We start from the raw sequence: 23701 nt of genomic DNA on the forward strand, positions 1-23701 counted from the left end.
AGGGCCCGCGCCAACTTGATGGGCTGAACGGCCTCCTTCTGCACTGGAGGGAGTCCGTGATTCTATGGAAGGACGGTCACTTTAAGGTGGATGGGATATCGCCGGCAGGTATGGTTGGGACTGTCACTTTAAGGACCTGTCACTGTTCAGACGGGAGGGTGGGTGAGTGGGGGCAATAGGAGAACCCGTAGCTATTCGGCTGCAGCGGAAGCGCTTCCGGAAGCCCCTTAAAGGCCTGTCCTGATCCGAAATGAACAATGGACTTCCCGGAGATTGTCAGAGACCCTTGACCTTTCGGGAACACCGGAGGGGTGCGTGTGGGGTGGGGTGGGGGGCGGCGGGTGGACTACCCCTCAAAGCGGCTCTCATCACCCGCCTTCGCGTCACAATTTAATGTCACCGTATCGCCCTCCCACCCGCTCCCCCGGGCACACCCGCCCCCAGGGCCCAGACCCTTACCTCCTGCCACCATCTGCCTCCGAGCTCGACCAGCACTTCAGGCAAAGATCCCACCGATGGTTGAAGCTGCGATGATGATCAGGATGATGCAGCAGACCATAATCATTATTTTCTTCTACGAGGTGAGCGAGGGGCAAAAATTGTTTTTTTATTTGAACCACAACAGGAATAAATCTCACAATCGAGAGAGGGGAGAGAGAGGGAGAGAGAGAGAGAGGTTAAAGGGATCAAAACAATTCATCGAAATAGGTCCTTTTAAGCCCGGTGTAAAAAGCCCAACATCCCACTGTTCTCAAATCAATGGCGGACAGGAGGAGGCCCCATTCAGCCCTTCTCCAGCCCGTTACACAGGAACAGGAGGAGGCCCCATTCAGCCCCTTCTCCAGCCTGTTACACAGGAACAGGAGGAGGCCCCATTCAGCCCCTTCTCCAGCCCGTTACACAGGAATAGGAGGAGGCCCCATTCAGCCCCTTCTCCAGACTGTTGCACAGGAACAGGAGGAGGCCCCATTCAGCCCGTTACACAGGAACAGGAGGAGGCCCCATTCACCCCCTTCTCCAGCCTGTTACACAGGAACAGGAGGAGGCCCTATTCAGCCCCTTCTCAGCCCGTTACACAGGAACAGGAGGAGGCCCCATTCAGCCCCTTCTCCAGCCTGTTACACAGGAACAGGAGGAGGCCCTATTCACCCCCTTCTCCAGCCTGTTACACAGGAACAGGAGGAGGCCCCAGTCAGCCCCTTCTCCAGCCTGTTACACAGGAACAGGAGGAGGCCCTATTCAGCCCCTTCTCCAGCCCGTTACACAGGAACAGGAGGAGGCCCCATTCAGCCCCTTCTCCAGCCTGTTACACAGGAACAGGAGGAGGCCCCATTCAGCCCCTTCTCCAGCCCGTTACACAGGAACAGGAGGAGGCCCATTCAGCCCCTTCTCCAGCCTGTTACACAGAGAACAGGAGGAGGCCCCATTCAGCCCCTTCTCCAGCCTGTTACACAGGAACAGGAGGAGGCCCCATTCAGCCCCTTCTCCAGCCTGTTACACAGGAACAGGAGGAGGCCCCATTCAGCCCCTTCTCCAGCCTGTTACACAGGAACAGGAGGAGGCCCCATTCACCCCCTTCTCCAGCCCGTTACACAGGAACAGGAGGAGGCCCCATTCAGCCCCTTCTCCAGCCGGTTTACACAGGAACAGGAGGAGGCCCCATTCAGCCCCTTCTCCAGCCTGTTACACAGGAACAGGAGGAGGGCCCCATTCAGCACCGTCTCCAGCCTGTTACACAGGAACAGGAGGAGGCCCCATTCAGCCCCTTCTCCAGCCTGTTACACAGGAACAGGAGGAGGCCCCATTCAGCCCCTTCTCCAGCCTGTTACACAGGAACAGGAGGAGGCCCCATTCAGCCCCTTCTCCAGCCCGTTACACAGGAACAGGAGGAGGCCCCATTCAGCCCCTTCTCCAGCCCGTTACACAGGAACAGGAGGAGGCCCCATTCAGCCCCTTCCCCAGCCTGTTACACAGGAACAGGAGGAGGCCCCATTCAGCCCCTTCTCCAGCCTGTTACACAGGAACAGGAGGAGGCCCCATTCAGCCCCTTCTCCAGCCTGTTACACAGGAACAGGAGGAGGCCCCATTCAGCCCCTTCTCCAGCCTGTTACACAGGAACAGGAGGAGGTACCATTCAGCCCCTTCTCCAGACTGTTGCACAGGAACAGGAGGAGGCCCCATTCAGCCCCTTCTCCAGCCTGTTACACAGGAACAGGAGGAGGCCCCATTCAGCCCCTTCTCCAACCCGTTACACAGGAACAGGAGGAGGCCCCATTCAGCCCCTTCTCCAGCCTGTTACACAGGAACAGGAGGAGGCCCCGTTCAGCCCCTTCTCCAGCCCGTTACACAGGAACAGGAGGAGGCCCCATTCAGCCCCTTCTCCAGCCCGTTCCACAGGAACAGGAGGAGGCCCCATTCAGCCCCTTCTCCAACCCGTTACACAGGAACAGGAGGAGGCCCCATTCAGCCCCTTCTCCAGCCTGTTACACAGGAAGAGGAGAGAGAGAGACAGAGATAGAGAGGGTTTCTGAAGCGGGAGAGGCTGAAAGAATGATAGAGAGTGAAAAGAATGACGGAAGGACGGTGTGAGACACAGAGAAACCGAGCGAGAGAGAAACAGAAAGACAGAGAGAGAGGCAGAGACTGAGAGAGAGACCGAGACACAGAGACCGAGAGAGAGAGAAACAGAAAGACAAAGAGAGAGGCAGAAACAGAGAGGGAGAGAGACCGACCGAGAGGGTGAGAGACAGAGAGAGAGAGACAGAGAGAGAGAGAAACGCAAGCCTGGTCGCCTGCAGCTGGAACCACGGGCAACCGACGCCACTGCAACGTTCGCGCACTGGCTAAGGTGCTTCGAAGCGTACCTCGCATCCTCCATCGAAGACGTCACCGACCTCCAAAAGCAGCAGATCCTCCACGCACGGGTGAGCCGCAAGTCTTTCTTCTCATCGGGGACGCCCCCTCGTATGCGGAGGCGACAATGCTGCTAAAGTCCGTTAACGAGGTGTATGCTAGGCACCTTCTCGCCACGAGGCGACAACGGCCTGGGGACTCACTAGCAGAATTCCTGCGTGCCTTGCGGGTACTCTGCCGGAGCGGTGACTGCCAGGCGGTATCGGCTACCCAACACGCGGAGCTGCTGATCAGGGACGCTTATGTCGCAGGTATGAAATCAAATTACATCTGCCAGCGATTGCTAAAAGGGGGTACACTCGATCTCCCAGAGACAGTGCAGCTCTCAAACTCGCTGGAGGTGGCCTCCCTGAACATGGAGGCCTACACCTCCGACCGCGCGGCACCTTCGTGGACCACATGGGCGCCGCCATCAACCGACCCGGGTGCGACGCAAGCCTGTGCCGCGCAGCGGCCCGCCAGCGCCGGAGGCCCGAGGCGCTACTTTTGCGGCCAGGGTAAGCATCCCAGACAACGCCGCCCTGCACGGAACGCGACTTGCAACGGGTGCGGGAGGAAGGGCCACTTTGCAAAAGCCTGCCAGGCCCGATCTCTCCCTAAATCTCCTAGGCCCAGCAGCGCAGCCTGCTGCCTGTTGGGGCCACCCCCAGCTGCCGCGCCTCCCGTCATGTGCGACCCGTGGGCGCCGCCATCTTCAATTCCGGCCGCCACGTGCGACCCATGGGGGCCGCCATCTTTAACGCAATTTTGTTCTCCACCCGCCACCAGCGACCCATGGGGGCCGCCATCTTGGACGCCATCGCCGATGCCACCCATCACGCGTGGCCCATGGGGGCCGCCATCTTGGGACCACTCCGCAGCCTCCCGGGAGCCCTGCTCGCCCGGTCGTACGCCGGCCCCCGCTACCTCCCACCGGCCTACCCATCGCCTTCCGAAGCTCGCCTCCATCACGCTCGACCAGTCCCGGCCTCATCACCTCACGAAGTCTACGAAGACCGTCCGGATCAACGGGCACGAGACGGCCTGCCTTTTCGACTCCAGGGGCACAGACAGCTTCATGCACCCAGATACGGTAAGGCGCTGCCCCCTCCCAATCTTACCCACGACCCAGAAAATCTCCCTGGCTTCCGGATCCCACGCAGTAGAAATCCGGGAGTACTGTGTCGCGACCCTTACTGTACAAGGCGTAGAGTACACCAACTTCAAACTCTACGTCCTCCCCCATCTCTGCGCCGCCCTATTACTGGGGCTCGACTTCCAGTACCACCTCCAGAGCCTTACTTTAAAGTTCGATGGACCCCTGCCCCTCCTCACCGTCTGTAGCCTCACGACCCTTAAGGTCGCCCCACCCTCGCTCTTCGCTAACCTCACCCCGGACTGTAAGCCCGTCGCCACTGGGAGCAGGCGATACAGTGCCCGGGATAGGGCCTTTATTAGGTCGGAGGTCCAGCGACTCCTACGAGAGGGGGTCATTGAGGCTAGTACCAGCCCCTGGAGTCGTCAAGAGTGGGGAGAAGCACTGGATGGTCATCGACCACAGTCAGACCATCAATCGGTACACGCAGCTCGATGCGTACCCCCTCCCCCGCATATCTGACATGGTCAATCAGATTGCGCAGTATCAAGTCTTCTCCACAGTTGACTTGAAGTCCGTGTACCACCAGCTCCCTATCCGCCCGGAGAACCGCCAATACACTGCCTTCGAGGCAGGTGGGCACCTCTACCACGTCCTCAGGGTTCCCTTCGGCGTCACCAACGGGGGTCTCGGTCTTCCAAAGGGAAATGGACCAAATGGTTGACCAGTACGGGCTGTGGGCCACGTTCCCGTACCTAGACAACGTCACCATCTGCGGCCGTGACCAGCAGGACCATGGCGAAAACCTCCGGCACTTCCTCCACACCGCCAAACTCCTGAACCTCACCTACAATAGAGAAGTGCGTCTTCCGTACAACCCGCCTAGCCATCCTCGGCTACGTCGTGGAACACGGAGTCCTAGGGCCCGACCCCGGCAGCATGCGCCCCCTCATGGAACTCCCCCTCCCCCACTGCCCCAAGGCCCTGAAGAGGTGCCTGGGGTTCTTCTCATACTATGCCCAGTGGGTCCCCAATTATGCGGACAAGGCCCGTCCACTAATCAAATCCACCATTTTTCCCCTGACAGCCGAGGCCCGCCTGACCTTCAACCGCATCAAGGCAGATATTGCCAAAGCCGCGATGCAGGCTGTGGACGAGTCCATTCCGTTCCAGCTGGGGAGCGATGCGTCCGACTTTGCTCTGGCCGCTGCCCTCAACCAGGTGGGCAGGCCCCTGGCTTTCTTCTCCCGTGCCCTCCATGCCTCCGAAATTCGGCCGTCGAAAAGGAGGCCCAAGCCATTGTTGAGGCTGCGCGGCACTGGAGGCAGTAGCTGGCCGGCAGGCGATTCACTCTCCTCACTGACCAGCGGTCGGTTGCCTTCATGTTCAATAACACACAGCGGGGCAAAATCAAGAACGACAAGATCCTAAGGTGGAGGATCGAGCTCTCCACCTACAACCACAATATCTTGTACCGACCTGGGAAGCTCAGTGAGCCCCCCCGATGCCCTATCCCGAGGTACATGTGCCAGCGCACAGGTAGACCGACTCCGGGCCCTCCACAATGACCTCTGTCACCCAGGGGTCACCCGGTTCTTCCACTTCATCAAGGCCCGCAACCTGCCGTACTCCATCGAGGAGGTCAGGACCGTGACCAGGGACGGCCAAGTCTGCGCGGAGTGCAAACCACACTTCTATCGGCCAGACAGAGCACACCTGGTAAAGGCCTCTCGCCACTTTGAACGCCTCAGCATCGATTTCAAAGGGCCCCTCCCCTCCACTGACCGTAACGTGTCCTTCCTCAACATTGTTGACGAGCACTCACGTTTCCCTTTCGCCATCCCGTGCCCTGACATCTGCCACCATCATCAATGCCCTGCACAGTCTTTTCACCCTGTTCGGGTTCCCCACCTACGTCCACAGTGACGGGGATCCTCCCTCATGAGCGACGGGTTGCGTCAGTTCCTGCTCATCAAGGGCATCGCCTCAAGCAGGACGACCAGCTACAACCCCCCGGGGAAATGGACAGGCGGAGAGGGAGAACGTGACGGTCTGGAAGGCCGTCCTCCTGGCCACACGGTCCAGGAGTCTCCCAGTCTCCCGCTGGCAGGAGGTCCTCCCCGATGCGCTCCACTCCATCCGGACGCTCCTGAGCACTGCCACCAACGAGACTCCTCACGAGCGTATGTTTGCTTTCCCCAGGACGTCCACCTCCGGGGTCTCGCTCCCGTCCTGGCCGGCAGTCCCGGGGCCCGTCCTCCTCCGCAAGCACGCGAGGAGCCATAAATCCGACCCCCTCGTCGAGACCTCGATGCCAATCCCCAATATGCCTACGTGGCACAGCAGGCGACAGGGCACAGTCTCCCTTCGGGATTTGGCACCAGCAGATGACCATCACCACCACCACCCCCGACCCTACACCATCTTCCCACACCCCTGCCCACCTACCTCACGAACTGGCACCCGCAGGCCCACCAGCGACCATCACCAACTGGATGAGGAAGAGGACGACGCACTCCCAGACGCACAGGTCTCGACACCGGTGCCCGCCCACAGCCGGGACTGAGGCGATCACGGCGGAAGGTCAAGGCCCCCGACAGACTTGACCTCCAAGACCACTTCTCCCCCGCTGGACTCTTTTTTTTTTTTAAAGAGGGGGTGAATGTGGTAAACCACTGTATTGCATTATGTTGTGTTGTTACATGCCTGGGCCTGTCCCGGCTGGCTCCGCCTGTAGCTCCTCCCCTCGGGCTCATATATAAAGGTGGCTAGTCTCCGCCTCCAACCCAGTTCGGGACCAGAGGCCAGGAGGCTTGCTGTTTAGTGTATCAAAGCCTCAGTTACGTTAATCACTCGTCGCGTGTTTATTGATGGCATATCAAAGAGACAGAGAGGTAGACAGTGGCAGAGAGACAGAAAGAGACTGAGAGAGAGTGAGTGAGAAAGAGGCAGAGAAACAGAGAGAGAGAGACAGAGGTAAAGAGAGACAGAGGCAGAGAGAAGACAGAAGCAGAGAGAGAGAGAGAGACAGACAGACAGAGGCAGAGAAACAGTGAGAGTGAGACAGAGAGAGACAGAGACAGAGGCAGAGAGAGAGAGAGACAGACAGACAGACAGAGAAACAGTGAGAGTGAGACAGAGACAGAGGCAGAGAGAGAGAGAGACAGACAGACAGACAGAGAAACAGTGAGAGTGAGACAGAGAGAGACAGAGACAGAGGCAGAGAGAGAGAGAGAGACAGACAGACAGACAGAGAAACAGTGAGAGTGAGACAGAGAGAGACAGAGACAGAGAGAGAGAGACAGACAGACAGACAGAGAAACAGTGAGAGTGAGACAGAGAGAGACAGAGACAGAGACAGAGAAACTGAGAGACAGAGAGAGAGAGACAGAGAGAGACACAGAGAGACAGAGAGTCAGGGAGACATAGAGAGAGACAGAGAGAGAGGGAGACAGAGAGAGAGAGAGAGAGAGAGAAACAGAGAGAGAGAGAGAGAGAGAGAAACAGAGAGAGAGAGAGAGAGAGAGAGAAACAGAGAGAGAGAGAGAGAGAGAGAGAAACAGAGAGAGAGAGAAACAGAGAGAGAGAGAAAGACAGAGAGAGAGAGAGAGAGACAGAGAGAGAGAGAGAGAGAGAGAGAAACAGAGAGAGAGAGAGAGAGAAACAGAGAGAGAGAGAGAGAGAAACAGAGAGAGAGAGAGAGAGAAACAGAGAGAGAGAGACAGAGACAGAGAGAGACAGAGAGTGAGAGAGAGAGAGAGACAGAGACCGAGAGAGACAGAGACCGAGAGACAGAGGCATAGAGGCAGAAAGACTGAGAGACAGAAAGAGACTGAGAGAAAGTACACATTAAAACCCACTTCACCCCCTTCAACCACAGTAAAAATGACAGAAATAAATTCTCAGAAAACATGATTGATGAATCGAGAGAAAAAACATTGATTTTCATGCAGATTAAAAACAGGAAGTTATATTATATACAGAAGCAGCAAAGTAAAAGGAATTGGCTGGAGCAGGATGTCAGATAAAGAGATTTGCAGCGAGGAAACGTTGCAGCTATAATGTCTTTGAGGTGGTGATCGTCATGCACGAGGTACCAGTCCAAGCTTGTGAGCAGGAGGAGGCCCCATTCAGCCCCTTCTCCAGCCCGTTACACAGGAACAGGAGGAGGCCCCATTCAGCCCCTTCTCCAGCCTGTTACACAGGAACAGGAGGAGGCCCCATTCAACCCCTTCTCCAGCCTGTTACACAGGAACAGGAGGAGGCCCCATTCAACCCCTTCTCCAGCCCGTTACACAGGAACAGGAGGAGGCCCCATTCAGCACCTTCTCCAGCCTGTTACACAGGAACAGGAGGAGGCCCCATTCACCCCCTTCTCCAGCCCGTTACACAGGAACAGGAGGAGGCCCCATTCACCCCCTTCTCCAGCCTGTTACACAGGAACAGGAGGAGGCCCCATTCAGCCCCTTCTCCAGCCTATTACACAGGAAGAGGAGGAGGCCCCATTCAGCCCCTTCTCCAGCCTGTTACACAGGAACAGGGGGAGGCTCCATTCAGCACCTTCTCCAGCCTGTAACACAAAGACAGGAGGAGGCCCCATTCAGCCCCTTCTCCAGCCTGTTACACAGGAACAGGAGTAGGCCCCATTCAGCCCCTTCTCCAGCCCGTTACACAGGAACAGGAGGAGGCCCCATTCAGCCCCTTCTCCAGCCCGTTACACATGAACAGGAGGAGGCCCCATTCAACCCCTTCTCCAGCCTGTTACACAGGAACAGGAGGCCCCATTCAGCCCCTTCTCCAGCCTGTTACACAGGAAGAGGAGGAGGCCCCATTCAGCCCCTTCTCCAGCCTGTTACACAGGAACACGAGGAGGCCCCATTCAGCCCCTTCTCCAGCCCGTTACACAGGAACAGGAGGAGGCTCCATTCAGCCCCTTCTCCAGCCTGTAACACAAAGACAGGAGGAGGCCCCATTCAGCCCCTTCTCCAGCCTGTTACACAGGAACAGGAGTAGGCCCCATTCAGCCCCTTCTCCAGCCCGTTACACAGGAACAGGAGGAGGCCCCATTCAGCCCCTTCTCCAGCCCGTTACACATGAACAGGAGGAGGCCCCATTCAGCCCCTTCTCCAGCCTGTTACACAGGAACAGGAGGAGGCCCCATTCAGCCCCTTCTCCTGTCCGTTACACAGGAACAGGAGGAGGCCCCGTTCAGCCCCTTCTCCAGCCCGTTACACAGGAACAGGAGGACGCCCCATTCAGCCCCTTCTCCAGCCTGTTACACAGGAACAGGAGGAGGCCCCATTCAGCCCCTTCTCCAGCCTGTTACACGGGAACAGGAGGGGACCCCATTCAGCCCCTTCTCCAGCCCGTTACACAGGAACAGGAGGAGGCCCCATTCAGCCCCTTCTCCAGCCCGTTACACAGGAACAGGAGGAGGCCCCATTCAGCCCCTTCTCCAGCCTGTTACACAGGAACAGGAGGAGGCCCCGTTCAGCCCCTTCTCCAGCCTGTTACACAGAAACAGGAGGAGGCCCCATTCAGCCCCTTCTCCAGCCTGTTACACAGGAACAGGAGGAGGCCCCATTCGGCCCCTTCTCCAGCCCGTTACACAGGAACAGGAGGAGGCCCCATTCAGCCCCTTCTCCAGCCTGTTACACAGGAACAGGAGGAGGCCCCATTCAGCCCCTTCCAGTAAAATCCTGTCCTATTCTGTGATTTAACCATTTACCTGGCTTCTCCCACATCCCTTAATACCTTTCGAATGCCAAGAACTTACCAATGTTGGATTTAAAATTAACAATTGATCCGGCATCCATTGACGTTTGCAGGAGTGAGTCTCCCAACTCCTGCCTCTCTTTGTGGGAGAAATGTTTTCTCATTTCCCTCTGGAATGGTTGAACATGATGGAAAACATTCCCGCCCCACACCGTGCACGAACTGACAACAGCGGCTCACGGAGCCAACTCCCAGGAAACAGGCAAGGATTCTCTGTGGATAGATCAAAACTACGCACTGTACAATCCCAATCCCAACCGGGACCCAATCCCAACCCAACCGGGACCCAATCCCAATCCCAACCGGGACCATATCCCAATCCCAACCGGGACCCAATCCCAACCCAACCGGGACCCAATCCCAACCGGAGACCCAATCCCAACCGGAGACCCAACCCCAATCACAGCCGGGACCCAATTCCAATCCCAGCCGGAGACACCATCCAAACCGGTACCCAATCCCAATCCGAGACCCAATCCCAACCGTAGACCCAGTCCCAACCGTAGACCCAGTCCCAACCGTAGACCCAGTCCCAACCGTAGACCCAGTCCCAACCGGGGACCCAATCCCAACCGGAGACCCAATCCCAATCCCAACCAGGGACCCAATCCCAACCGGAGACCCAACCCCAACCGGGACCCAATCCCAACCGGGACCCAATCCCAACCGGGACCCAATCGCAACCGGAGACCCAATCCCAATCCCAACCAGGGACCCAATCCCAACCGGAGACCCAACCCCAACCGGGACCCAATCCCAACCGGAGACCCAACCCCAATCCCAACCAGGGACCCAATCCCAACCGGAGACCCAACCCCAACCGGGACCCAATCCCAACCGGGACCCAATCCCAACCGGGACCCAATCCCAACCGGGACCCAACCCCAACCGGGACCCAACCCCAACCGGAGAACCAATCCCAATCCCAGACCCAATTCCAATCCGAGACCCAATCCCAATCCCAATCCAAGACACAGTCCCAATCCCAGACCCAATCCTAATCCAAGAACCAATCCAAATCCGTGACCCAATTCCAATCCGGGACCCAATCCCAATCCGAGACCCAATCCCAATCCGAGACCCAATCCCAACCGGGACCCAATCCCAACCGGGACCCAATCCCAACCGGGACCCAATCCCAACCGGGACCCAATCCCAACCGGGACCCAATCCCAACCAGAGACCCAATCCCAACCGGGACCCAACCCCAAACGGGACCCAACCCCAAACGGGACCCAACCCCAAACGGGACCCAACCCCAAACGGGACCCAATCCCAATCCCAGACCCAATCCCAATCCGAGACCCAATTCCAATCCGAGACCCAATCCCAATCCATCACCCAGTCCCAACCAGGACCCAATCCCAACCGGGACCCAATCCCAACCGGAGACCCAACCCCAACCAGAGACCCAAACCCAACCAGAGACCCAATCCCAACCAGAGACCCAATCCCAACCGAGACCCAATCCCAACCGGGACCCAATCCCAACCGGGACCCAACCCCAAACGGAGAACCAATCCCAATCCCAGACCCAATTCCAATCCGAGACCCAATCCCAATCCCAATCCAAGACACAGTCCCAATCCCAGACCCAATCCTAATCCAAGAACCAATCCAAATCCGTGACCCAAGCCTAATCCCAGACCCAATCCCAACCCGTGACCCAATCCCAATCCCAGACCCAATCCCAATCCCAGACCCAATCCCAGTGCCAGACCCAATCCCAAAACCAATCCCAATCCGAGACCCAATCCCAATCCGAGACCCAATCCCAATCCCAACCAGAGACCAATCCCAACCGGGACCCAATCCCAATCCGAGACCCAATCCCAACCAGGACCCAATCCCAACCAGAGACCCAATCCCAACCGCGACCCAATCCCAACCGGGGCCCAAGCCCAATCCCAGTCGGAAACACCATCCCAACCGGGGCCCAATCCCAATCCGAGACCCAATCCCAACCGGAAACCCAATCCAACCGGAGACCCAATCCCAATCCGAGACCCAATCCCAATCCGAGACCCAATCCCAATCCGAGGCCCAATCCCAACCGGAGACCCAATCCCAATCCGAGACCCAATCACAACCGGGACCCAATCCCAACCGGGACCCAATCCCAACCAGGTCCCAATCCCAATCCGAGAACCAATCCCAACCGGAAACCCAGTTCTAACCGGAGACCCAATCCCAACCGAGACCCAATCCCAACCGGGACCCAATCACAACCAGGTCCCAATCCCAACCAGGTCCCAATCCCAATCCGAGACCAAACCCCAATCCAAGACCCAGTCCCAACCTGAGACCCAATCCCAATCCGTGATCCAATCCCAATCCGATCCAATCCCAAACCCAAACCGAGACCCAATCACAATTCGAGACCCAATCCCAATCTGAGACCCAATCCCAATCCCAAACTGAGACCCAATCCCAATCAATCTCAATCCGAGGCCTAATCCCAATCCGAGACCCAATCCCAATCCGAGACCCAATCCCAATCTGAGACGCAATCCCAATCCGAGACCCAATCCCAATCCGAGACCCAATCCCAATCTGAGACCCAATCCCAACCGGAAACCCAATCCAACCGGAGACCCAATCCCAATCCGAGACCCAATCCCAATCCGAGGCCCAATCCCAACCGGAGACCCAATCCCAATCCGAGACCCAATCCCAACCGAGACCCAATCCCAACCAGGTCCCAATCCCAATCCGAGAACCAATCCCAACCGGAAACCCAGTTCTAACCGGAGACCCAATCCCAACCGGGACCCAATCCCAACCAGGTCCCAATCCCAATCCGAGACCCAACCCCAATCCAAGACCCAACCCCAATCCGAGACCCAACCCCAATCCGAGACCCAACCCCAATCCGAGACCCAATCCCAATCCCAATCCGATCCAATCCCAAACCCAAACCGAGACCCAATCACAATTCGAGACCCAATCCCAATCTGAGACCCAATCCCAATCCGAGACCCAATCCCAATCTGAGACGCAATCCCAATCCGAGACCCAATCCCAATCCGAGACCCAATCCCAATCCCAAACCGAGACCCAATCCCAATCCAAGTGCCAATCCCAACCGGAGACCCAATCCCAATCTGAGACCCAACCCCAATCCATCACCCAGTCCCAACCGGGACCCAATCCCAACCGTGACCCAATCCCAATCCCAGACCCAATCCCAATCCCAGACCCAATCCCAATCCCAGACCCAATCCCAATCCCAGACCCAATCCGTGACCCAAGCCTAATCCCAGACCCAATCCCAATCCGTGACCCAATCCCAATCCCAGACCCAATCCCAATCCGTGACCCAATCCCAATCCCAGACCCAATCCCAATCCCAATCCCAGACCCAATCCCAGTCCCAAACCCAATCCCAATCCGAGACCCAATCCCAATCCGTGACCCAATCCCAATCCGTGACCCAGTCCCAATCTGAGACCCAATCCCAATCCCAATCCGAGACCCAATCCCAATCCCAATCCGAGACCCAATCCCAATCCGAGACCCAAACCCAATCCCAATCCGAGACCCAATCCCAATCCGAGACCCAATCCCAATCCGAGACCCAAACCCAATCCCAATCCGAGACCCAATCCCAATCCCAGATCCAATCGCAGCCCCATCCCAATCCATGACCCAATCCCAATCCGAGACCCAATCCCAATCCCAATCCGAGACCCAATCCCAATCCCAGACCCAATCGCAGCCCCATCCCAATCCCAATCCATGACCCAATCCCAATCCCAATCCCAATCCGAGACCCAATCCCAATCCCAATCCGAGACCCAATCCCAGACCCAATCCCAGACCCAATCCCAAACCCAGACCCAATCGCTGCCCCATCCCAATCCCAATCCGTGACCCAATCCCAATCCGAGACCCAATTCGAATTTGTGACCCAATCCCAATCCGAGACCCAACCCCAATCCGAGACCCAATCCCAATCCGAGACCCAATCCCAATCCCAGACCCAATCCCAATCGCAGACCCAATCCGTGACCCAATCCCAAACCGACCCAATCTGAGACCCAATCCGAATCCGTGACCCAATCCCAATCCCAATCCGAGACCAAACCAATCCCAATCCGTGATCCAATCCCAATCCGACCCAATCCCAAACCCAATCCGAGACCCAATCCCAATCCGAGACCCAATCCCAATCCGAGTCCCAATCCCAATCCAAGACCAAATCCCAATCCCAATAGGAGACCCAATCCCAATCAAACTCAATCCGAGACCCAATCCCAATCCGAGACCCAATCCCAATCCGAGACCCAATCCCAATCCGACCCAATCCCAATCCGAGACCCAATCCCAGTCCCAGGCCCAATTCCAATCCGTGATCCAATCACAATCCGACCCAATCACAAACCCAATCCAAGACCCAATCACAATCCGAGGCCTAATCCCAATCCGAGACCCAATCCCAATCCCAACCAGAGACCCAATCCCAATCAATCTCAATCCAAGACCCAATCCCAATCCGAGACCCAATCCCAATCCCAATCTGAGACCCAATCCCAATCCCAAACTGAGACCCAATCCCAAACTGAGACCCAATCCCAATCCCAATCAATCTCAATCCGAGGCCTAATCCCAATCCGAGGCCCAAGGCCCAATCCCAATCCGAAACCCAAACCCAATCTGACCCAATCCCAATCCTCGACCCAATCCCAATCCAAGACGCAATCCCAATCCGAGACCCAATCCCAATCCGAGACCCAATCCCAATCAATCTCAATCCGAGACCCAATCCCAATCTGACCCAATCCCAATCCGAGACCCAATCCCAATCCGAAACCCAAACCCAATCTGACCCAATCCCAATCCTCGACCCAATCCCAATCCAAGACGCAATCCCAATCCGAGACCCAATCCCAATCCGAGACCCAATCCCAATCAATCTCAATCCGAGACCCAATCCCAATCTGACCCAATCCCAATCCGAGACCCAATCCCAATCCGAGACCCAATCCCAATCTGACCCAATCCCAATCCGAGACCCAATCCCAATCCGAGACCCAATCCCAATCCAAGGCCCAATCCCAATCCGAGACCCAATCCCAATCCCAATCTGACCCAATCCCAATCTGACCCAATCCCAATCCGAGACCCAATCCCAATCCGAATCTGAGACCCAATCCCAATCCCAAACTGAGACCCAATCCCAATCAATCTCAATCCGAGGCCTAATCCCAATCCGAGACCCAATCCCAATCCAAGACCCAACCCCAATCCAAGACCCAGTCCCAACCTGAGACCCAATCCCAATCTGTGATCCAATCCCAATCCGATCCAATCCCAAACCCAAACAGAGACCCAATCACAATTCGAGACCCAATCCCAATCCCAATCTGAGACCCAATCCCAAACTGAGACCCAATCCCAATCAATCTCAATCCGAGACCCAATCCCAATCCGAGACCCAATCCCAATCCCAAACCCAATCCCAATCCGAGACCCAATCCCAATCTGACCCAATCCCAATCCTCGACCCAATCCCAATCCGAGCCCCAATCCCAATCCGAGACCCAATCCCAACCGGAGACCCAATCCCAACCGGAGACCCAATCCCAATCCCAACCAGGTCCCAATCCCAATCCGAGACCCAACCCCAATCCAAGACCCAACCCCAATCCAAGACCCAGTCCCAACCTGAGACCCAATCCCAATCCGTGATCCAATCCCAAACCCAAACCGAGACCCAATCACAATTCGAGACCCAATCCCAATCTGAGACCTAATCCCAATCCCAAACTGAGACCCAATCCCAATCAATCTCAATCCAAGGCCTAATCCCAATCCGAGGCCTTATCCCAATCCGAGACCCAATCCCAATCCCAACCAGAGACCCAATCCCAATCAATCTCAATCCGAGACCCAATCCCAATCCGAGACCCAATCCCAATCCGAGACCCAATCCCAATCCCAAACTGAGACCCAATCCCAATCAATCTCAATCCGAGACCCAATCCCAATCCCAAACTGAGACCCAATCCCAATCAATCTCAATCCGAGACCCAATCCCAATCAATCTCAATCCGAGGCCCAATCCCAATCCAAGGCCCAATCCCAATCCCAATCCCAAACCCAATCTGACCCAATCCCAATCCTCGACCCAATCCCAATCGAAGACGCAATCCCAATCCGAGACCCAATCCCAATCCGAGACCCAATCCCAATCCTCGACCCAATCCCAATCCGAGACCCAATCCCAATCCTCGACCCAATCCCAATCCTCGACCCAATCCCAATCTGAGACCCAATCCCAATCCGACCCAATCCCAATCCCATTCCCAATCCGAGACCAAACCCCAATCCGACCCAATCCCAATCCGAGGACCAATCCGTCACCCAATCCCAGACCTAGTCCCAAACCGAGACTAATCCCAATCCCAATCCGTGATCCAATCCCAATCCGACCTCCAATCCCAATCCCAGACGGAATCCCAATCCGAGACCCAATTCCAATCCGAGAGCCAAACCCAATCCCAATCCGAGACCCAATCCCAATCCAAATCCGAGACCCAATCCCAATCCCAGTCCGACCCAATCCCAATCCAAGACCCAATCCCAATCAAAGACCCAATCCCAATCCCAGTCCGACCCAATCCCAATCCGAGACCCAATCCCAATCCAAGACCCAATCCCAATCCAAGACCCAATCCCAATCAAAGATCCAATCCCAATCCCAATCGATGATCCAATCCTAATCCGACCCAATCGCAATCCCAATCCGAGACCCAATCCCAATCCGAGACCCAATCCCAATCCAAATCCGAGACCCAATCCCAATCCCAGTCCGACCCAATCCCAATCCAAGACCCAATCCCAATCAAAGACCCAATCCCAATCCCAGTCCGACCCAATCCCAATCCGAGACCCAATCCCAATCCAAGACCCAATCCCAATCCAAGACCCAATCCCAATCAAAGATCCAATCCCAATCCCAATCGATGATCCAATCCTAATCCGACCCAATCGCAATCCCAATCCGAGACCCAATCCCAATCTGACCCAATCCCAATCCGAGACCCAATCCCAATCCGAGACCCAATCCCAATCTGACCCAATCCCAATCCGAGACCCAATCCCAATCTGACCCAATCCCAATCAATCTCAATCCGAGGCCCAATCCCAATCCGAGGCCCAATCCCAATCCGACCCAATCCCAATCAATCCCAATCCGAGACCCAATCCCAATCTGACCTAATCCCAATCCGAGACCCAATCCCAATCTAACCCAATCTCAATCTGAGACCCAATCCCAATCCGAGACCCAATCCCATTCCCAATCCCAATCCGAGACCAAATCCCAATCCCAAACCCAATCCCAATCCGAGACCCAATCCCAATCCCAAACCCAATCCCAATCCGAGACACAATCCCCATCTGACCCAATCCCAATCCGAGACCCAATCCCAATCCGAGACCCAATCCCAATCCCAAACCCAATCCCAATCCGAGACACAATCCCAATCTGACCTAATCCCAATCCGAGACCCAATCCCAATCTAACCCAATCTCAATCTGAGACCCAATCCCAATCCGAGACCCAATCCCATTCCCAATCCCAATCCGAGACCAAATCCCAATCCCAAACCCAATCCCAATCCGAGACCCAATCCCAATCCCAAACCCAATCCCAATCCGAGACACAATCCCCATCTGACCCAATCCCAATCCGAGACCAAATCCCAATCCCAAACCCAATCCCAATCCGAGACCCAATCCCAATCCCAAACCCAATCCCAATCCGAGACACAATCCCCATCTGACCCAATCCCAATCCGAGACCCAATCCCAATCCGAGACCCAATCCCAATCCCAATCCGAGACCCATTCCCAATCCGAGACCCAACCCCAATCCGACCCAATCCCAATCCGAGACCCAATCTCAATCCGTCACCCAATCCCAGTCCCAGACCCAGACCCAGTCCCAAGCCGAGACTAATCCCAATCCCAATCCGTGATCCAATCCCAATCCGACCTCCAATCCCAATCCCAGACGGAATCCCAATCCGAGACCCAATCCCAATCCCAATCCGTGATCCAATCCCAATCCGACCCAATCCTAAACCCAATCCCAATCCGAGACCAAATCCCAATCCCAAACCCAATCCCAATCCGAGACACAATCCCCATCTGACCCAATCCCAATCTGAGACCCAATCCCAATCCAAGACCCAATCCCAATCTGAGACCCAATCCCAATCCGACCCAATCCCAATCCCATTCCCAATCCGAGACCAAACCCCAATCCGACCCAATCCCAATCCGAGACCCAATCCGTCACCCAATCCCAGTCCCAGGCCTAGTCCCAAACCGAGACTAATCCCAATCCCAATCCGTGATCCAATCCCAATCCGACCTCCAATCCCAATCCCAGACGGAATCCCAATCCGAGACCCAATTCCAATCCGTGATCCAATCCCAATCCGACCCAATCCTAAACCCAATCCCAATCCGAGAGCCAAACCCAATCCCAATCCGAGACCCAATCCCAATCCAAATCCGAGACCCAATCCCAATCCCAGTCCGACCCAATCCAAGACCCAATCCCAATCAAAGACCCAATCCCAATCCCAGTCCGACCCAATCCCAATCCGAGACCCAATCCCAATCCAAGACCCAATCCCAATCCAAGACCCAATCCCAATCAAAGATCCAATCCCAATCCCAATCGATGATCCAATCCTAATCCGACCCAATCGCAATCAATCTCAATCCGAGGCCCAATCCCAATCCGAGACCCAATCCCAATCTGACCCAATCCCAATCCGAGACCCAATCCCATTCCCAATCCCAATCCGACCCAATCCCAATCAATCTCAATCCGAGGCCCAATCCCAATCCAAGACGCAATCCCAATCCGAGACCCAATCCCAATCCGAGACCCAATCCCAATCCGAGACCCAATCCCAATCCGAGACCCAATCCCAATCAATCTCAATCCGAGACCCAATCCCAATCCGAGACCCAATCCCAGTCCGAGACCCAATCCCAATCCAAGACGCAATCCCAATCCGAGACCCAATCCCAATCCGAGACCAAATCCCAATCCCAAACCCAATCCCAATCCGAGACCCAATCCCAATCCCAAACCCAATCCCAATCCGAGACACAATCCCCATCTGACCCAATCCCAATCCGAGACCCAATCCCAATCCGAGACCCAATCCCAATCCCAATCCGAGACCCATTCCCAATCCGAGACCCAACCCCAATCCGACCCAATCCCAATCCGAGACCCAATCTCAATCCGTCACCCAATCCCAGTCCCAGACCCAGACCCAGTCCCAAGCCGAGACTAATCCCAATCCCAATCCGTGATCCAATCCCAATCCGACCTCCAATCCCAATCCCAGACGGAATCCCAATCCGAGACCCAATCCCAATCCCAATCCGTGATCCAATCCCAATCCGACCCAATCCTAAACCCAATCCCAATCCGAGACCCAATCCCTATCCAAATCCGAGACCCAATCCCAATCCGAGACCCAATCCCAATCCGAGACCCAACCCCAATCCGAGACCCAATTGTGATGACTGTGGCACATTTTTATATATATTGTATATATAATCTGTTGCTGTGATATTTTTAAAAATCCTGGCTTACCAGGCAGGCGGTATGTCGGCAAAAGATGCAATTAAGATGTCGTAAAAGTGAGGCAACCATTCATTCCCACCACTGACCTGTTTGCCTATATGGAGTCAAAGGAATAATTCATTTTTTCCGAGGGGAGCTGGGGGTTGCTAATTTGAAACATTGAGTGTGATTTAACGGTCACATGGTGCCCGACTCGACTTCGGGACGAGGCTACTGAATCTCCCGAGAAGCCACTCGTGAGATTCACGACGTTTGAATCGCCATAGAGTCATACAGCGCAGAACAGGCTCTTCGATTCACCCGCACCTTGCGAGGCGTAGCGATCTGGATCTCATCTCGCTGGGTGAGATCTAGAAACGCATATTTAAATGAGCTACGGGGCAAATGTAAATATTTGCTGGATTGTCCCGTGCCTGGGACCTCACGGCTACGCCTGGGAGGCGACGCTGGGCCCGGTTTAGCACTGGTCCACACAAACGTGGAACTGGCATAACGCAGCTGGAGAGGCGGTCTCACTGGCCTTTGGAGAACCCCGGGTGGTCATGGGCCCAGGCACTCCAGACCAGCACCTTGGCACTGCCACCCTTGCACTGCCAGGGTTCCAGTCCCCCTTTCAAGGGTCAGGGCCTGAGGGGGGCCATGCCCTTGAAAGGGGGGATCAGGGGGGTATGAAGGGTGGAGGGGTAGGTTGAAGGGAGGGTATGAAGGTCGGGGTTGGGGGCCCTGAAAGTGGCGCCCTCGCAGGATGCCTTTCCTTGGATAGGTAATACTCATGTTTGTGGGGGGGGGCAGCAGAGTGACATTGTCCTTGGGTGTGTGTGTGAGGGGGGGGGCGGGGGTGCGAGGGTGACCCTCAAGCTCACTTAGCGAATGGTGCACCCTTTCAAAATGGCACCCTGAGGAGGCGGCTACGCGGGAGAACACCCGCCACACCGTCCAAAATGACACTTCAGAAATCCTTTGGTTGAACTCTGCCCATTGCATTTAGACTTAGGTAAGCAGGTCGTGATATACGAGTGGGATTGAGATGGTGTAATTAATAGGAGGGACCAGGTCTGTAGCAAGCAGTTTAGCTGTAGGATTTTCCAGTCTGGCGGGGACTTCCATGTTACGCCTGAAAAGGTCTCTCTCTCTCTCTCTTTCTTTTTCTGAAAATAAATCTCTACCCAGGAGGATACCAAGCACCCGTGCGTTTGCTAACTTTATTTACAAGTGGCTTTTGACCTGTAATGGGCTTTGCTTAATTGGAGATAAGGTGGTATAAGAGAGTCATTAAAGTCTTTCCTTTTATTGTTCAGAGTTGTTTAACAGTTAATTGAAAAGCTATACTTCTATGACATGTTATTAATATATGTTATGAATAAAGTTTGTTTGAATATAAAATATCCATATTTGTCAGTGGAATGGCGAAGAATCCTTTTCTCAGTTTACAAATGATAGGATTGTGGGGTTAAATTTCATTGAAGAATAACAAACCAGGCTAAATAATAGTAACCATGAACCAATTGGATAAAACCCCACCTGGTTCACTTTTTGTTGGCTACGGAAATCTGTCGTCTTTATCCGGTCTAGCCGGGACGTGACTCCAGGCCCACAGTAAAATGGCTGACTCTTAATCGGTCCTTGGAAGCGGCCCACTGGGGTAAGGGGTGGGGGGGGGGGGGGGGGGGGGGAAGATGGAGAGGGGGGGCAGGCATCCAAAACGGCAGATTTGAGCACTCCAGCGACGCTCCAGCACCAAGGATGACCGGGCCGAGGAGGAGGCCTCAGGCTTTCCTCTCCTGCTCAGCTCCTGGTCTCCCCCACCCCTTCCCTTTCCCCATCAAACGTTCACTAGACACCGGTTCGGCTTCCACCCCCTACCACCTGTCAACGCCCACCCTAGTGCTTGCGCTCCTCGGGAGTCCAGGCGCAGCCTAGGCCGACTGGGCCTTATTTGGGCCTTGATTGTTAGTATCCAGCTGCAGCAAGTAACGAGGGAGGCAGGTGGATTGTTGGTGTTTACTGCAAGAGGAATGGAGTGTACAAGTGGAGTAGTCGAGCTCCAACTGTCCAGGGCCTTGGTTTGACCGAACCTGGACTCCTGCGGCAAGGATTGGTCTCCATACCGACGAAAGGCTACAACTGCATTGGAATCAGTTCAGGGAATGCCCACTGGGGGAGGGAAACGGACAGGAAAGTGGAGTTGAGGTCACATCGGATCAGCCAGGATCTTACTGAATGACGGAGCCAACTCGAGGGGCCGAATGGGCCTCCTCCTGACGCTATTCCTGGTGTCCCTGACCCCAGCCGCCAATGAGGAAGGTCGGGGAGTTAGCATGCTGACGGATGACCTCTTCACACCGACGTTTAACCTCCCGCCCCCAGCGATAAAGCACTCGCAACTAAGACACTCAGGCAGAACGTGGAGGGGAGCGTGCGGGGGGAGGGCAACACCGTCCGGAGCCCCGCAACAAAGGACGGCAAATGATTTTGAAAACAAGTTTATAAATTAAAAAGCCAAGATACATACACAATAGATTGATCAGTTAGATCATATGTACAGTCTTTGGTGGGTGCGACTCACATTTTATAAATATACACTCGCTCGCACATTCAGCGACTCATTTTTGCCGAAGGAATGGTTAAGGAGGTTTCACTCCCTATCTCCATCCACTCTAGTACCCCATAAACCAGGCTGACCATCACGAGTGAGGGGACACTGCACTGTCGGGCGGTCAGTACTGAGGGAGTGCTGCACTGTCGGAGGGTCAGTACTGAGTGAGTGCTGCACTGTCGGGCGGTCAGTACTGAGGGAGTGCTGCACTGTCGGGCGGTCAGTACTGAGGGAGTGCTGCACAGTCAGAGGGTCAGTACTGAGAGAGTGCCGCACTGTCAGAGGGTCAGTGCTGAGGGAGAGCTGCACTGTCGGAGGGTCAGTACTGAGGGAGTGCCGCACTGTCAGAGGGTCAGTACTGAGGGAGTCCTGCACTGTCAGAGGGTCAGTACTGAGGGAGTGCTGCACTGTCAGAGGGTCAGTACTGAGGGAGTGCCGCACTGTCAGAGGGTCAGTACTGAGGGAGTACCGCACTGTCAGAGGGTCAGTACTGAGGGAGTGCCGCACTGTCAGAGGGTCAGTACTGAGGGAGTACCGCACTGTCAGAGGGTCAGTACTGAGGGAGTGCTGCACTGTCAGAGGGTCAGAACTGAGGGAGTGCTGCACTGTCAGAGGGTCAGTACTGAGGGAGTGCCGCACTGTCAGAGGGTCAGTACTGAGGGAGTACCGCACTGTCAGAGGGTCAGTGCCGAGGGAGAGCTGCACTTTCAGAGGGTCAGTACTGAGGGAGTGCTGCACTGTCAGAGGGTCAGTACTGAGGGAGTGCTGCACTGTCGGAGGGTCAGTACTGAGGGAGTGCTGCACTGTCAGAGGGTCAGTGCTGAGGGAGAGCTGCACTGTCGGAGGGTCAGTACTGAGGGAGTGCTGCACAGTCAGAGGGTCAGTGCTGAGGGAGTGCTGCACTGTCAGAGGGTCAGTACTGAGGGAGAGCTGCACTGTCAGAGGGGTCAGTACCGAGGGAGTGCTGCAGTGTCAGAGGGTCAGTACTGAGGGAGTGCTGCAGTGTCGGAGGGTCAGTACTGAGGGAGTGCCGCACCGTCAGAGGGTCAGTACTGAGGGAGAGCTGCACTGTCAGAGGGGTCAGTACTGAGGGAGTGCTGCAGTGTCGGAGGGTCAGTACTGAGGGAGTGCTGCAGTGTCGGAGGGTCAGTACTGAGGGAGTGCTGCGGTGTCGGAGGGTCAGTACTGAGGGAGTGCCGCACTGAAGGTCAGTACTGAGGGAGTGCCGCACTGTCAGAGGGTCAGTACTGAGGGAGTGCCGCACTGTCAGAGGGTCAGTACTGAGGGAGTGCTGCACTGTCAGAGGGTCAGTACTGAGGGAGAGCTGCACTGTCAGAGGGTCAGTACTGAGGGAGTGCTGCACTGTCAGAGGGTCAGTACTGAGGGAGTGCCGCACTGTCAGAGGGTCAGTACTGAGGGAGTGCCGCACTGTCAGAGGGTCAGTACTGAGGGAGTGCCGCACTGTCGGAGGGTCAGTACTGAGGGAGTGCCGCACCGTCAGAGGGTCAGTACTGAGGGAGAGCTGCACTGTCAGAGGGGTCAGTACTGAGGGAGTGCTGCAGTGTCGGAGGGTCAGTACTGAGGGAGTGCTGCGGTGTCGGAGGGTCAGTACTGAGGGAGTGCTGCGGTGTCGGAGGGTCAGTACTGAGGGAGTGCCGCACTGAAGGTCAGTACTGAGGGAGTGCTGCAGTGTCGGAGGGTCAGTACTGAGGGAGTGCTG

The 23701-nt window shown here is 55.7% G+C and overlaps 1 long non-coding RNA gene across 1 annotated transcript in view; it reads right to left on the reverse strand.

Moving 5' to 3' along the window:
• LOC140410128 (uncharacterized) overlaps nt 1-23701 on the reverse strand; it is a 40696-nt gene that overhangs the window by 2022 nt on the left and 14973 nt on the right. The window contains exon 2 of the long non-coding RNA XR_011940506.1: nt 460-574. This is a non-coding gene — a long non-coding RNA (uncharacterized lncRNA). The remainder of the gene's footprint in view (nt 1-459; nt 575-23701) is intronic.

Source organism: Scyliorhinus torazame, chromosome 4, assembly GCF_047496885.1.
Source record: "Scyliorhinus torazame isolate Kashiwa2021f chromosome 4, sScyTor2.1, whole genome shotgun sequence".
NCBI lineage: Eukaryota > Metazoa > Chordata > Chondrichthyes > Carcharhiniformes > Scyliorhinidae > Scyliorhinus > Scyliorhinus torazame.